Raw genomic sequence first — 14,312 nt, 5'->3', positions numbered from 1 at the left:
CATAATCTTTGAAAGGACTTTTGAACAGATGTCATAAAGTACCTACTCGACGAAGATGGGATTCGAACCCATGCGTGCATAGCACAATGGATTAGCAATCCATCGCCTTAACCACTCGGCCACCTCGTCTGTTTGTACCAATGGTCGATGACGACAGCCATGTTTGCACATTTACTATTGCACGGGTACAAACGTCATTGTCAAGCCTGACTAAACGCTGATGAGTGGTCCAAATTTTAAATGTTACAGTATTACACAAGGGGAATTAGCTCAAGTGGTAGAGCGCTCGCTTAGCATGTGAGAGGTAGTGGGATCGATGCCCACATTCTCCAAAGTCTTCCAAGCTTGTTCATTTCCTCAGAAGGTTCATTTTCGAAATTTCATTGTACCTACGAGGACAGTACATTGAACCGGAATTCGTGAAGCATTTTCGCAAGTAATAAAAAAAAGACTGCATGACTCCAATTTATGATGATCTAACTTATCTGATCAGTACCCTTTCACATACAGTGTGACATTTGCTTTAATCATTCAGAAGTGGCTTCAGTTTGTAAAAGCTTACAAATTATTTCCGTAATATGACATCAAACCTTCCATGAAAATGTATGCAGTTGACACTGGGAAAAACAATATTTTAAAGAGAAGTCCCTTTAAAAGCTAGGAAGTCACTTTGGAATGGAAATGTGCATTGCGTGTTTTAGGCTTAGTACTAACTGTGTAGGTAGGTTCCCTGAACAAACTCAATCTAAGATGGGACTCATGAGATATTCCCACCTTTTTCGGCAATTCATTTGGTCAGCCTTACCCCGGGTTTCCACGGGAGCCGTCAGCAGCACGTTACTGCAGCAGCACGTCTTGCTCGCGTAAGCTGCTGCTTGGCCCTTCCCACGAGACGCGAAGCAGCAGGAGAGCAGCTGTCACCGACAGAGCACAAAGTCACACGAGTGACTTCGTCAGTAAACACAACAACAAGCAGGAGAAAACTACAACATGGTTTGTGTTTTATGTTCTGTCCGTTTTATAATCGCCAATACGGACCTGAAAAACAAAGGAGACCGCTAGCTAGGTGATAACTTCTCACGGGGACGCACAGTTAGTAACATTTTTAAAAGTAAAGCAACCGGAAGGCAGCACGTTCTTTATTCTGAAAATCTCTGTAGCTTCTCTCCATTTCCGCGTCCGATTTCCTGTCTTTCCTTCCCCAAAAATGTCGAACTTGACCCGTTTCAGAGGCGTCGCGCGTAGAAAATAGAACCGGCGCGTAAAGGCCGCGACATGCTGCTCCTGAGACGCGGCCGACTCGCGCTGCTGACGGCTGCCGACGGCTCCAGTGGAAAAGGTTCTGTTGACCACAGCGGTACCTATCAGCAGCTATGACGTGCTGCTGCAGTAACGTGCTGCTGATGGCTCCCGTGGAAAGCCGGGGTTATGCCGACCTGTGGGTAGAGTTCCTGACAAGCTCAACTGAGAAAGGTACTCTTGAGATTGAAGTCTTACAACTCTTATCATGTGAGAAATAATTGGTGAAATTGAGCAGAATTTCTTCCCTGTGTTAGTTGTAAGTGCATAATCTTTGAAAGGACTTTTGAACAGATGTCATAAAGGACCTACTCGACGAAGATGGGATTCGAACCCATGCGTGCATAGCACAATGGATTAGCAATCCATCGCCTTAACCACTCAGCCACCTCGTCTGTTTGTACCATGGATGATGACGACAGCCATGTTTGCACATTTACTATTGCACGGGTACAAACGTCATTGTCAAGCCTGACTAAACACTGATGAGTGGTCCAAATTTTAAATGTTACTGTGAAATACAAGGGGAATTAGCTCAAGTGGTAGAGAACTCGCTTAGCATGTGAGAGGTAGTGGGATCGATGCCCACATTCTCCAAAGTCATCCAAGCTTGTTTGTTTCCTCAAAAGTTTATTTTTCGAAATTTCATTGTACCTACGAGGACAGTACATTGAACCGGAATTCGTGAAGCATTTTCGCACTTAATAAAAAAAAGACTGCATGACTCCAATTTATGATGATCTAACTTATCTGATCAGTACCCTTCCACATACAGTGTGACATTTGCTTTAATCATTCAGAAGTGGCTTCAGTTTGTAAAAGCTTACAAATTATTTCCGTAATATGACATCAAACCTTCCATGAAAATGTATGCAATTGACACTGGGAAAAACAATATTTTAAAGAGAAGTCCCTTTAAAAGCAAGGAAGTCACTTTGGAATGGAAATGTGCATTGCGTGTTTAAGGCTTAGTACTAATTGTGTAGGTAGGTTCCCTGAACAAACTCAATCTAAGATGGGACTCATGAGATATTCCCACCTTTTTCGGCAATTCATTTGGTTAGCCTTATGCCGACCTGTGGGTAGAGTTCCTGACAAGCTCAACTGAGAAAGGTACTCTTGAGATTGAAGTCTTACAACTCTTATCATGTGAGAAATAATTAGTGAAATTGAGCAGAATTTCTTCCCTGTGTTATTTGTAAGTGCATAATCTTTGAAAGGACTTTTGAACAGATGTCATGAAGGACCTACTCGACAAAGATGGGATTTGAACCCATGCGTGCATAGCACAATGGATAAGCAATCCATCGCCTTAACCACTCGGCCACCTCATCTGTTTGTACCATGGATGATGACGACAGCCATGTTGGCACATTTACTATTGCACAGGTACAAACGTCATTGTCAAGCCTGACTAAACACTGATGAGTGGTCCAAATTTTAAATGTTACAGTATTGCACAAGGGGAATTAGCTCAAGTGGTAGAGCGCTCGCTTAGCATGTGAGAGGTAGTGGGATCGATGCCCACATTCTCCAAAGTCATCCAAGCTTGTTTGTTTCCTCAAAAGGTTATTTTTCGAAATTTCATTGTACCTACAAGGACAGTACATTGAACCGAAATTCGTGAAGCATTTTCGCAAGTAATAAAAAAAAGACTGCATGACTCCAATTTATGATGATCTAACTTATCTGATCAGTACCCTTCCACATACAGTGTGACATTTGCTTTAATCATTCAGAAGTGGCTTCAGTTTGTAAAAGCTTACAAATAATTTCCGTAATTTGACATCAAACCTTCCATGAAAATGTATGCAATTGACACTGGGAAAAGCAATATTTTAAAGAGAAGTCCATTTAAAAGCTTGGAAGTCACTTTGGAATGGAAATGCGCATTGCGTGTTTTAGGCTTAGTTCTAATTGTGTAGGTAGGTTCCCTGAACAAACTCAATCTAAGATGGGACTCATGAGATATTCCCACCTTTTTCGGCAATTCATTTTGCTATCCTTATGCCGACCTGTGGGTAGAGTTCCTGACAAGCTCAACTGAGAAAGGTACTCTTGAGATTGAAGTCTTACAACTCTTATCATGTGAGAAACAATTAGTGAAATTGAGCGGAATTTCTTCCCTATGTTAATTGTAAGTGCATAATCTTTGAAAGGACTTTTGAACAGATGTCATAAAGGACCTACTCGACGAAGATGGGATCCGAACCCATGCGTGCATAGCACAATGGATTAGCAATCCATCGCCTTAACCACTCGGCCACCTCGTCTGTTTGTACCATGGATGATGACGACAGCCATGTTTGCACATTTACTATTGTACGGGTACAAACGTCATTGTCAAGCCTGACTAAACACTGATGAGTGGTCCAAATTTTAAATGTTACAGTATTGCACAAGGGGAATTAGCTCAAGTGGTAGAGCGCTCGCTTAGCATGTGAGAGGTAGTGGGATCGATGCCCACATTCTCCAAAGTCATCCAAGCTAGTTCATTTCCTCAGAAGGTTCATTTTCAAAATTTCATTGTACCTACGAGGACAGTACATTGAACCGGAATTCGTGAAGCATTTTCGCAAGTAATAAAAAAAAGACTGCATGACTCCAATTTATGATGATCTAACTTATCTGATCAGTACCCTTCCACATACAGTGTGACATTTGCTTTAATCATTCAGAAGTGGCTTCAGTTTGTAAAAGCTTACAAATAATTTCCATAATATGACATCAAACCTTCCATGAAAATGTATGCAATTGACACTGGGAAAAACAATATTTTAAAGAGAAGTCCCTTTAAAAGATAGGAAGTCACTTTGGAATGGAAATGTGCATTGCGTGTTTTAGGCTTAGTACTAATTGTGTAGGTAGGTTCCCTGAACAAACTCAATCTAAGATGGGACTCATGAGATATTCCCACCTTTTTCGGCAATTCATTTGGTTAGCCTTATGCCGACCTGTGGGTAGAGTTCCTGACAAGCTCAACTGAGAAAGGTACTCTTGAGATTGAAGTCTTACAACTCTTATCATGTGAGAAATAATTAGTGAAATTGAGCGGAATTTCTTCCCTGTGCTAATTTTAAGTGCATAATCTTTGAAAGGACTTTTGAACAGATGTCATAAAGGACCTTCTCGACGAAGATGGGACTCGAACCCATGCGTGCATAGCACAATGGATTAGCAATCCATCGCCTTAACCACTCAGCCACCTCGTCTGTTTGTACCATGGATGATGACGACAGCCATGTTGGCATATTTACTATTGCACAGGTACAAACGTCATTGTCAAGCCTGACTAAACACTGATGAGTGGTCCAAATTTGAAATGGTACAGTATTACACAAGGGGAATTAGCCCAAGTGGTAGAGCGCTCGATTAGCATGTGAGAGGTAGTGGGATCGATGCCCACATTCTACAAAGTCATCCAAGCTTGTTTGTTTGCTCAAAACGTTATTTTTCAAAATTTCATTGTACCTACGAGGACAGTACATTGAACCGGAATTCGTGAAGCATTTTCGCAAGTAATAAAAAAAAGATTGCATGACTCCAATTTATGATGATGTAACTTATCTGATCAGTACCCTTCCACATACAGTGTGACATTTGCTTTAATCATTCAGAAGTGGCTTCAGTTTGTAAAAGCTTACAAATAATTTCCGTAATATGACATCAAACCTTCCATGAAAATGTATGCAATTGACACTGGGAAAAACAATATTTTAAAGAGAAGTCCCTTTAAAAGCTAGGAAGTCACTTTGAAATGGAAATGCGCATTGCGTGTTTTAGGCTTAGTACTAATTGTGTAGGTAGGTTCCCTGAACAAACTCAATCTAAGATGGGACTCATGAGATATTCCCACCTTTTTCGGCAATTCATTTGGTTAGCCTTATGCCGACCTGTGGGTAGAGTTCCTGACAAGCTCAACTGAGAAAGGTACTCTTGAGATTGAAGTCTTACAACTCTTACCATGTGAGAAATAATTAGTGAAATTGAGCGGAATTTCTTCCCTATGTTAATTGTAAGTGCATAATCTTTGAAAGGACTTTTGAACAGATGTCATAAAGGACCTATTCGACGAAGATGGGATTCAAACCCATGCGTGCATAGCACAATGGATTAGCAATCCATCGCCTTAACCACTCGGCCACCTCGTCTGTTTGTACCATGGATGATGACGACAGCCATGTTTGCACATTTACTATTGCACGGGTACAAACGTCATTGTCAAGCCTGACTAAACACTGATGAGTGGTCCAAATTTTAAATGTTACAGTATTGCACAAGGGGAATTAGCTCAAGTGGTAGAGCGCTCGCTTAGCATGTGAGAGGTAGTGGGATCGATGCCCACATTCTTCAAAGACATCCAAGCTAGTTCATCTCCTCAAAAGGTTCATTTTCAAAATTTCATTGTACCTACAAGGACAGTACATTGAACCGGAATTCGTGAAGTGTTCGCAAGTAATAAAAAAAAGACTGCATGACTCCAATTTATGATGATCTAACTTATCTGATCAGTACCCTTCCACATACAGTGTGACATTTGCTTTAATCATTCAGAAGTGGCTTCAGTTTGTAAAAGCTTACAAATAATTTCCATAATATGACATCAAACCTTCCATGAAAATGTATGCAATTGACACTGGGAAAAACAATATTTTAAAGAGAAGTCCCTTTAAAAGCTAGGAAGTCACTTTGGAATGGAAATGCGCATTGCGTGTTTTAGGCTTAGTACTAACTGTGTAGGTAGGTTCCCTGAACAAACTCAATCTAAGATGGGACTCATGAGATATTCCCACCTTTTTCGGCAATTCATTTGGTCAGCCTTATGCCGACCTGTGGGTAGAGTTCCTGACAAGCTCAACTGAGAAAGGTACTCTTGAGATTGAAGTCTTACAACTCTTATCATGTGAGAAATAATTGGTGAAATTGAGCAGAATTTCTTCCCTGTCTTAGTTGTAAGTCCATAATCTTTGAAAGGACTTTTGAACAGATGTCATAAAGGACGTACTCGACGAAGATGGGATTCGAACCCATGCGTGCATAGCACAATGGATTAGTAATCCATCGCCTTAACCACTCGGCCACCTCGTCTGTTTGTACCATGGATGATGACGACAGCCATGTTTGCACATTTACTATTGCACGGGTACAAACGTCATTGTCAAGCCTGACTAAACACTGATGAGTGGTCCAAATTTTAAATGTTACAGTATAACACAAGGGGAATTAGCCCAAGTGGTAGAGCGCTCGCTTAGCATGTGAGAGGTAGTGGGATCGATGCCCACATTCTACAAAGTCATCCAAGCTTGTTTGTTTGCTCAAAACGTTATTTTTCAAAATTTCATTGTACCTACGAGGACAGTACATTGAACCGGAATTCGTGAAGCATTTTCGCAAGTAATAAAAAAAAGATTGCATGACTCCAATTTATGATGATGTAACTTATCTGATCAGTACCCTTCCACATACAGTGTGACATTTGCTTTAATCATTCAGAAGTGGCTTCAGTTTGTAAAAGCTTACAAATAATTTCCGTAATATGACATCAAACCTTCCATGAAAATGTATGCAATTGACACTGGGAAAAACAATATTTTAAAGAGAAGTCCCTTTAAAAGCTAGGAAGTCACTTTGAAATGGAAATGCGCATTGCGTGTTTTAGGCTTAGTACTAATTGTGTAGGTAGGTTCCCTGAACAAACTCAATCTAAGATGGGACTCATGAGATATTCCCACCTTTTTCGGCAATTCATTTGGTTAGCCTTATGCTGACCTGTGGGTAGAGTTCCTGACAAGCTCAACTGAGAAAGGTACTCTTGAGATTGAAGTCTTACAACTCTTACCTTGTGAGAAATAATTAGTGAAATTGAGCGGAATTTCTTCCCTATGTTAATTGTAAGTGCATAATCTTTGAAAGGACTTTTGAACAGATGTCATAAAGGACCTATTCGACGAAGATGGGATTCAAACCCATGCGTGCATAGCACAATGGATTAGCAATCCATCGCCTTAACCACTCGGCCACCTCGTCTGTTTGTACCATGGATGATGACGACAGCCATGTTTGCACATTTACTATTGCACGGGTACAAACGTCATTGTCAAGCCTGACTAAACACTGATGAGTGGTCCAAATTTTAAATGTTACAGTATTGCACAAGGGGAATTAGCTCAAGTGGTAGAGCGCTCGCTTAGCATGTGAGAGGTAGTGGGATCGATGCCCACATTCTCCAAAGACATCCAAGCTAGTTCATCTCCTCAAAAGGTTCATTTTCAAAATTTCATTGTACCTACGAGGACAGTACATTGAACCGGAATTCGTGAAGTGTTCGCAAGTAATAAAAAAAAGACTGCATGACTCCAATTTATGATGATCTAACTTATCTGATCAGTACCCTTCCACATACAGTGTGACATTTGCTTTAATCATTCAGAAGTGGCTTCAGTTTGTAAAAGCTTACAAATAATTTCCATAATATGACATCAAACCTTCCATGAAAATGTATGCAATTGACACTGGGAAAAACAATATTTTAAAGAGAAGTCCCTTTAAAAGCTAGGAAGTCACTTTGGAATGGAAATGCGCATTGCGTGTTTTAGGCTTAGTACTAACTGTGTAGGTAGGTTCCCTGAACAAACTCAATCTAAGATGGGACTCATGAGATATTCCCACCTTTTTCGGCAATTCATTTGGTCAGCCTTATGCCGACCTGTGGGTAGAGTTCCTGACAAGCTCAACTGAGAAAGGTACTCTTGAGATTGAAGTCTTACAACTCTTATCATGTGAGAAATAATTGGTGAAATTGAGCAGAATTTCTTCCCTGTGTTAGTTGTAAGTGCATAATCTTTGAAAGGACTTTTGAACAGATGTCATAAAGGACGTATTCGACGAAGATGGGATTCGAACCCATGCGTGCATAGCACAATGGATTAGCAATCCATCGCCTTAACCACTCGGCCACCTCGTCTGTTTGTACCATGGATGATGACGACAGCCATGTTTGCACATTTACTATTGCACGGGTACAAACGTCATTGTCAAGCCTGACTAAACACTGATGAGTGGTCCAAATTTTAAATGTTACAGTATAACACAAGGATAATTAGCTCAAGTGGTAGAGCGCTCGCTTAGCATGTGAGAGGTAGTGGGATCGATGCCCACATTCTCCAAAGTCATCCAATCTTGTTTGATTCCTCAAAAGGTCATTTTTCGAAATTTCATTGTACCTACGAGGACAGTACATTGAACCGGAATTCGTGAAGCATTTTCGCAAGTAATAAAAAAAAGATTGCATGACTCCAATTTATGATGATGTAACTTATCTGATCAGTACCCTTCCACATACAGTGTGACATTTGCTTTAATCATTCAGAAGTGGCTTCAGTTTGTAAAAGCTTACAAATAATTTCCGTAATATGACATCAAACCTTCCATGAAAATGTATGCAATTGACACTGGGAAAAACAATATTTTAAAGAGAAGTCCCTTTAAAAGCTAGGAAGTCACTTTGAAATGGAAATGCGCATTGCGTGTTTTAGGCTTAGTACTAATTGTGTAGGTAGGTTCCCTGAACAAACTCAATCTAAGATGGGACTCATGAGATATTCCCACCTTTTTCGGCAATTCATTTGGTTAGCCTTATGCCGACCTGTGGGTAGAGTTCCTGACAAGCTCAACTGAGAAAGGTACTCTTGAGATTGAAGTCTTACAACTCTTACCATGTGAGAAATAATTAGTGAAATTGAGCGGAATTTCTTCCCTATGTTAATTGTAAGTGCATAATCTTTGAAAGGACTTTTGAACAGATGTCATACAGGACCTATTCGACGAAGATGGGATTCGAACCCATGCGTGCATAGCACAATGGATTAGTAATCCATCGCCTTAACCACTCGGCCACCTCGTCTGTTTGTACCATGGATGATGACGACAGCCATGTTTGCACATTTACTATTGCACGGGTACAAACGTCATTGTCAAGCCTGACTAAACACTGATGAGTGGTCCAAATTTTAAATGTTACAGTATAACACAAGGGGAATTAGCCCAAGTGGTAGAGCGCTCGCTTAGCATGTGAGAGGTAGTGGGATCGATGCCCACATTCTACAAAGTCATCCAAGCTTGTTTGTTTGCTCAAAACGTTATTTTTCAAAATTTCATTGTACCTACGAGGACAGTACATTGAACCGGAATTCGTGAAGCATTTTCGCAAGTAATAAAAAAAAGATTGCATGACTCCAATTTATGATGATGTAACTTATCTGATCAGTACCCTTCCACATACAGTGTGACATTTGCTTTAATCATTCAGAAGTGGCTTCAGTTTGTAAAAGCTTACAAATAATTTCCGTAATATGACATCAAACCTTCCATGAAAATGTATGCAATTGACACTGGGAAAAACAATATTTTAAAGAGAAGTCCCTTTAAAAGCTAGGAAGTCACTTTGAAATGGAAATGCGCATTGCGTGTTTTAGGCTTAGTACTAATTGTGTAGGTAGGTTCCCTGAACAAACTCAATCTAAGATGGGACTCATGAGATATTCCCACCTTTTTCGGCAATTCATTTGGTTAGCCTTATGCCGACCTGTGGGTAGAGTTCCTGACAAGCTCAACTGAGAAAGGTACTCTTGAGATTGAAGTCTTACAACTCTTACCTTGTGAGAAATAATTAGTGAAATTGAGCGGAATTTCTTCCCTATGTTAATTGTAAGTGCATAATCTTTGAAAGGACTTTTGAACAGATGTCATAAAGGACCTATTCGATGAAGATGGGATTCAAACCCATGCGTGCATAGCACAATGGATTAGCAATCCATCGCCTTAACCACTCGGCCACCTCGTCTGTTTGTACCATGGATGATGACGACAGCCATGTTTGCACATTTACTATTGCACGGGTACAAACGTCATTGTCAAGCCTGACTAAACACTGATGAGTGGTCCAAATTTTAAATGTTACAGTATTGCACAAGGGGAATTAGCTCAAGTGGTAGAGCGCTCGCTTAGCATGTGAGAGGTAGTGGGATCGATGCCCACATTCTCCAAAGACATCCAAGCTAGTTCATCTCCTCAAAAGGTTCATTTTCAAAATTTCATTGTACCTACGAGGACAGTACATTGAACCGGAATTCGTGAAGTGTTCGCAAGTAATAAAAAAAAGACTGCATGACTCCAATTTATGATGATCTAACTTATCTGATCAGTACCCTTCCACATACAGTGTGACATTTGCTTTAATCATTCAGAAGTGGCTTCAGTTTGTAAAAGCTTACAAATAATTTCCATAATATGACATCAAACCTTCCATGAAAATGTATGCAATTGACACTGGGAAAAACAATATTTTAAAGAGAAGTCCCTTTAAAAGCTAGGAAGTCACTTTGGAATGGAAATGCGCATTGCGTGTTTTAGGCTTAGTACTAACTGTGTAGGTAGGTTCCCTGAACAAACTCAATCTAAGATGGGACTCATGAGATATTCCCACCTTTTTCGGCAATTCATTTGGTCAGCCTTATGCCGACCTGTGGGTAGAGTTCCTGACAAGCTCAACTGAGAAAGGTACTCTTGAGATTGAAGTCTTACAACTCTTATCATGTGAGAAATAATTGGTGAAATTGAGCAGAATTTCTTCCCTGTGTTAGTTGTAAGTGCATAATCTTTGAAAGGACTTTTGAACAGATGTCATAAAGGACGTAATCGACGAAGATGTGATTCGAACCCATGCGTGCATAGCACAATGAATTAGCAATCCATCGCCTTAACCACTCGGCCACCTCGTCTGTTTGTACCATGGATGATGACGACAGCCATGTTTGCACATTTACTATTGCACGGGTACAAACGTCATTGTCAAGCCTGACTAAACACTGATGAGTGGTCCAAATTTTAAATGTTACAGTATAACACAAGGATAATTAGCTCAAGTGGTAGAGCGCTCGCTTAGCATGTGAGAGGTAGTGGGATCGATGCCCACATTCTCCAAAGTCATCCAATCTTGTTTGATTCCTCAAAAGGTCATTTTTCGAAATTTCATTGTACCTACGAGGACAGTACATTGAACCGGAATTCGTGAAGCATTTTCGCAAGTAATAAAAAAAAGACTGCATGACTCCAATTTATGATGATCTAACTTATCTGATCAGTACCCTTCCACATACAGTGTGACATTTGCTTTAATCATTCAGAAGTGGCTTCAGTTTGTAAAAGCTTACAAATAATTTCCGTAATATGACATCAAACCTTCCATGAAAATGTATGCAATTGACACTGGGAAAAACAATATTTTAAAGAGAAGTCCCTTTAAAAGCTAGGAAGTCACTTTGGAATGGAAATGCGCATTGCGTGTTTTAGGCTTAGTACTAATTGTGTAGGTAGGTTCCCTGAACAAACTCAATCTAAGATGGGACTCATGAGATATTCCCACCTTTTTCGGCAATTCATTTGGTTAGCCTTATGCCGACCTGTGGGTAGAGTTCCTGACAAGCTCAACTGAGAAAGGTACTCTTGAGATTGAAGTCTTACAACTCTTATCATGTGAGAAATAATTAGTGAAATTGAGCAGAATTTCTTCCCTGTGTTAGTTGTAAGTGCATAATCTTTGAAAGGACTTTTGAACAGATGCCATAAAGGACCTACTCGACGAAGATGGGATTCGAAGCCATGCGTGCATAGCACAATGGATTAGCAATCCATCACCTTAACCACTCGGCCACCTCGTCTGTTTGTACCATGGATGATGACGACAGCCATGTTTGCACATTTACTATTGCATGGGTACAAACGTCATTGTCAAGCCTGACTAAACACTGATGAGTGGTCCAAATTTTAAATGTTACAGTGTTACACAAGGGGAATTAGCTCAAGTGGTAGAGCGCTCGCTTAGCATGTGAGAGGTAGTGGGATCGATGCCCACATTCTCCAAAGTCATCCAAGCTTGTTCATTTTCTCAGAAGGTTCATTTTCAAAATTTCATTGTACCTACAAGGACAGTACATTGAACCGGAATTCGTGAAGCATTTTCGCAAGTAATAAAAAAAAGACTGCATGACTCCAATTTATGATGATCTAACTTATCTGATCAGTACCCTTCCACATACAGTGTGACATTTGCTTTAATCATTCAGAAGTGGCTTCAGTTTGTAAAAGCTTACAAATTAATTCCGTAATATGACATCAAACCTTCCATGAAAATGTATGCAATTGACACTGGGAAAAACAATATTTTAAAGAGAAGTCCCTTTAAAAGCTAGGAAGTCACTTTGGAATGGAAATTCGCATTGCGTGTTTTAGGCTTAGTACTAACTGTGTAGGTAGGTTCCCTGAAAAAACTCAATCTAAGATGGGACTCATGAGATATTCCCACCTTTTTCGGCAATTCATTTGGTCAGCCTTTTGCCGACCTGTGGGTAGAGTTCCTGACAAGCTCAACTGAGAAAGGTACTCTTGAGATTGAAGTCTTACAACTCTTATCATGTGAGAAATAATTGGTGAAATTGAGCAGAATTTCTTCCCTGTGTTAGTTGAAAGTGCATAATCTTTGAATGGACTTTTGAACAGATGTCATAAAGACCTACTCGACGAAGATGGGATTCGAACCCATGCGTGCATAGCACAATGGATTAGCAATTCATCGCCTTAACCACTCGGCCACCTCGTCTGTTTGTACCAATGGTTGATGACGACAGCCATGTTTGCACATTTACTATTGCACGGGTACAAACGTCATTGTCAAGCCTGACTAAACACTGATGAGTGGTCCAAATTTTAAATGTTACAGTATTACACAAGGGGAATTAGCTCAAGTGGTAGAGCGCTCGCTTAGCATGTGAGAGGTAGTGGGATCGATGCCCACATTCTCCAAAGTCATCCAAGCTTGTTCATTTCCTCAGAAGGTTCATTTTCGAAATTTCATTGTACCTACGAGGACAGTACATTGAACCGGAATTCGTGAAGCATTTTCACAAGTAATAAAAAAAAGACTGCATGACTCCAATTTATGTTGATCTAACTTATCTGATCAGTACCCTTCCACATACAGTGTGACATTTGCTTTAATCATTCAGAAGTGGCTTCAGTTTGTAAAAGCTTACAAATTATTTCCGTAATATGACATCAAACCTTCCATGAAAATGTATGCAATTGACACTGGGAAAAACAATATTTTAAAGAGAAGTCCCTTTAAAAACTAGGAAGTTACTTTGGAATGGAAATGCGCATTGCCTGTTTTAGGCTTAGTACTAACTGTGTAGGTAGGTTCCCTGAACAAACTCAATCTAAGATGGGACTCATGAGATATTCCCACCTTTTTCGGCAATTCATTTGGTCAGCCTTATGCCGACCTGTGGGTAGAGTTCCTGACAAGCTCAACTGAGAAAGGTACTCTTGAGATTGAAGTCTTACAACTCTTATCATGTGAGAAATAATTGGTGAAATTGAGCAGAATTTCTTCCCTGTGTTAGTTGTAAGTGCATAATCTTTGAAAGGACTTTTGAACAGATGTCATAAAGGACCTACTCGACGAAGATGGGATTCGAAACCATGCGTGCACAGCACAATGGATTAGCAATCCATCGCCTTAACCACTCGGCCACCTCGTCTGTTTGTACCATGGATGATGACGACAGCCATGTTTGCACATTTACTATTTCACGGGTACAAACGTCATTGTCAAGCCTGACTAAACACTGATTAGTGGTCCAAATTTTAAATGTTACAGTATAATACAAGGGGAATTAGCTCAAGTGGTAGAGCGCTCGCTTAGCATGTGAGAGGTAGTGGCATTGATGCCCACATTCTCCAAAGTCATCCAAGCTTGTTTGTTTCCTCATAAGTTTATTTTTCGAAATTTCTTTGTACCTACGAGGACAGTACATTGAACCGAAATTCGTGAAGCATTTTCGCAAGTAATAAAAAAAGACTGCATGACTCCAATTTATGATGATCTAACTTATCTGTTCAGTACCCTTCCACATACAGTGTGACATTTGCTTTAATCATTCAGAAGTGATTTCAGT

At 40.2% G+C, this 14,312-nt stretch overlaps 21 non-coding genes across 21 annotated transcripts; 7 read left to right on the top strand and 14 right to left on the bottom strand.

Annotated features, from left to right (window-relative positions):
* Positions 1-47: 47 nt before the first annotated feature.
* On the bottom strand, positions 48-129 carry trnas-gcu (transfer RNA serine (anticodon GCU)). The gene has a single exon. It is a non-coding gene; the product is annotated as a tRNA-Ser (tRNA).
* A 130-nt stretch (positions 130-259) lies between these two features.
* Positions 260-332, top strand: trnaa-agc (transfer RNA alanine (anticodon AGC)). Its single transcript has one exon. It is a non-coding gene; the product is annotated as a tRNA-Ala (tRNA).
* A 1,280-nt stretch (positions 333-1,612) lies between these two features.
* On the bottom strand, positions 1,613-1,694 carry trnas-gcu (transfer RNA serine (anticodon GCU)). The gene has a single exon. It is a non-coding gene; the product is annotated as a tRNA-Ser (tRNA).
* Positions 1,695-2,762: 1,068 nt separating this feature from the next.
* On the top strand, positions 2,763-2,835 carry trnaa-agc (transfer RNA alanine (anticodon AGC)). Its single transcript has one exon. It is a non-coding gene; the product is annotated as a tRNA-Ala (tRNA).
* Positions 2,836-3,490: 655 nt separating this feature from the next.
* Positions 3,491-3,572, bottom strand: trnas-gcu (transfer RNA serine (anticodon GCU)). The gene has a single exon. It is a non-coding gene; the product is annotated as a tRNA-Ser (tRNA).
* Positions 3,573-3,701: 129 nt separating this feature from the next.
* Positions 3,702-3,774, top strand: trnaa-agc (transfer RNA alanine (anticodon AGC)). The gene has a single exon. It is a non-coding gene; the product is annotated as a tRNA-Ala (tRNA).
* Positions 3,775-4,429: 655 nt separating this feature from the next.
* trnas-gcu (transfer RNA serine (anticodon GCU)) lies at positions 4,430-4,511 on the bottom strand. Its single transcript has one exon. It is a non-coding gene; the product is annotated as a tRNA-Ser (tRNA).
* Positions 4,512-5,368: 857 nt separating this feature from the next.
* trnas-gcu (transfer RNA serine (anticodon GCU)) lies at positions 5,369-5,450 on the bottom strand. Its single transcript has one exon. It is a non-coding gene; the product is annotated as a tRNA-Ser (tRNA).
* Positions 5,451-6,305: 855 nt separating this feature from the next.
* trnas-acu (transfer RNA serine (anticodon ACU)) lies at positions 6,306-6,387 on the bottom strand. Its single transcript has one exon. It is a non-coding gene; the product is annotated as a tRNA-Ser (tRNA).
* An 857-nt stretch (positions 6,388-7,244) lies between these two features.
* Positions 7,245-7,326, bottom strand: trnas-gcu (transfer RNA serine (anticodon GCU)). The gene has a single exon. It is a non-coding gene; the product is annotated as a tRNA-Ser (tRNA).
* A 129-nt stretch (positions 7,327-7,455) lies between these two features.
* Positions 7,456-7,528, top strand: trnaa-agc (transfer RNA alanine (anticodon AGC)). The gene has a single exon. It is a non-coding gene; the product is annotated as a tRNA-Ala (tRNA).
* A 653-nt stretch (positions 7,529-8,181) lies between these two features.
* On the bottom strand, positions 8,182-8,263 carry trnas-gcu (transfer RNA serine (anticodon GCU)). The gene has a single exon. It is a non-coding gene; the product is annotated as a tRNA-Ser (tRNA).
* An 857-nt stretch (positions 8,264-9,120) lies between these two features.
* trnas-acu (transfer RNA serine (anticodon ACU)) lies at positions 9,121-9,202 on the bottom strand. The gene has a single exon. It is a non-coding gene; the product is annotated as a tRNA-Ser (tRNA).
* An 857-nt stretch (positions 9,203-10,059) lies between these two features.
* trnas-gcu (transfer RNA serine (anticodon GCU)) lies at positions 10,060-10,141 on the bottom strand. The gene has a single exon. It is a non-coding gene; the product is annotated as a tRNA-Ser (tRNA).
* A 129-nt stretch (positions 10,142-10,270) lies between these two features.
* trnaa-agc (transfer RNA alanine (anticodon AGC)) lies at positions 10,271-10,343 on the top strand. The gene has a single exon. It is a non-coding gene; the product is annotated as a tRNA-Ala (tRNA).
* A 653-nt stretch (positions 10,344-10,996) lies between these two features.
* trnas-gcu (transfer RNA serine (anticodon GCU)) lies at positions 10,997-11,078 on the bottom strand. Its single transcript has one exon. It is a non-coding gene; the product is annotated as a tRNA-Ser (tRNA).
* An 857-nt stretch (positions 11,079-11,935) lies between these two features.
* On the bottom strand, positions 11,936-12,017 carry trnas-gcu (transfer RNA serine (anticodon GCU)). The gene has a single exon. It is a non-coding gene; the product is annotated as a tRNA-Ser (tRNA).
* A 129-nt stretch (positions 12,018-12,146) lies between these two features.
* On the top strand, positions 12,147-12,219 carry trnaa-agc (transfer RNA alanine (anticodon AGC)). Its single transcript has one exon. It is a non-coding gene; the product is annotated as a tRNA-Ala (tRNA).
* Positions 12,220-12,873: 654 nt separating this feature from the next.
* On the bottom strand, positions 12,874-12,955 carry trnas-gcu (transfer RNA serine (anticodon GCU)). Its single transcript has one exon. It is a non-coding gene; the product is annotated as a tRNA-Ser (tRNA).
* Positions 12,956-13,085: 130 nt separating this feature from the next.
* Positions 13,086-13,158, top strand: trnaa-agc (transfer RNA alanine (anticodon AGC)). The gene has a single exon. It is a non-coding gene; the product is annotated as a tRNA-Ala (tRNA).
* A 655-nt stretch (positions 13,159-13,813) lies between these two features.
* trnas-gcu (transfer RNA serine (anticodon GCU)) lies at positions 13,814-13,895 on the bottom strand. Its single transcript has one exon. It is a non-coding gene; the product is annotated as a tRNA-Ser (tRNA).
* Between the last annotated feature and the right edge of the window lie 417 nt (positions 13,896-14,312).

This window comes from Nothobranchius furzeri, chromosome 3, assembly GCF_043380555.1.
Source record: "Nothobranchius furzeri strain GRZ-AD chromosome 3, NfurGRZ-RIMD1, whole genome shotgun sequence".
Lineage (NCBI taxonomy): Eukaryota > Metazoa > Chordata > Actinopteri > Cyprinodontiformes > Nothobranchiidae > Nothobranchius > Nothobranchius furzeri.
The sequence above is the reverse complement of the archived record's forward strand: the minus strand, read 5'-3'. Positions and strand labels throughout refer to the sequence as shown.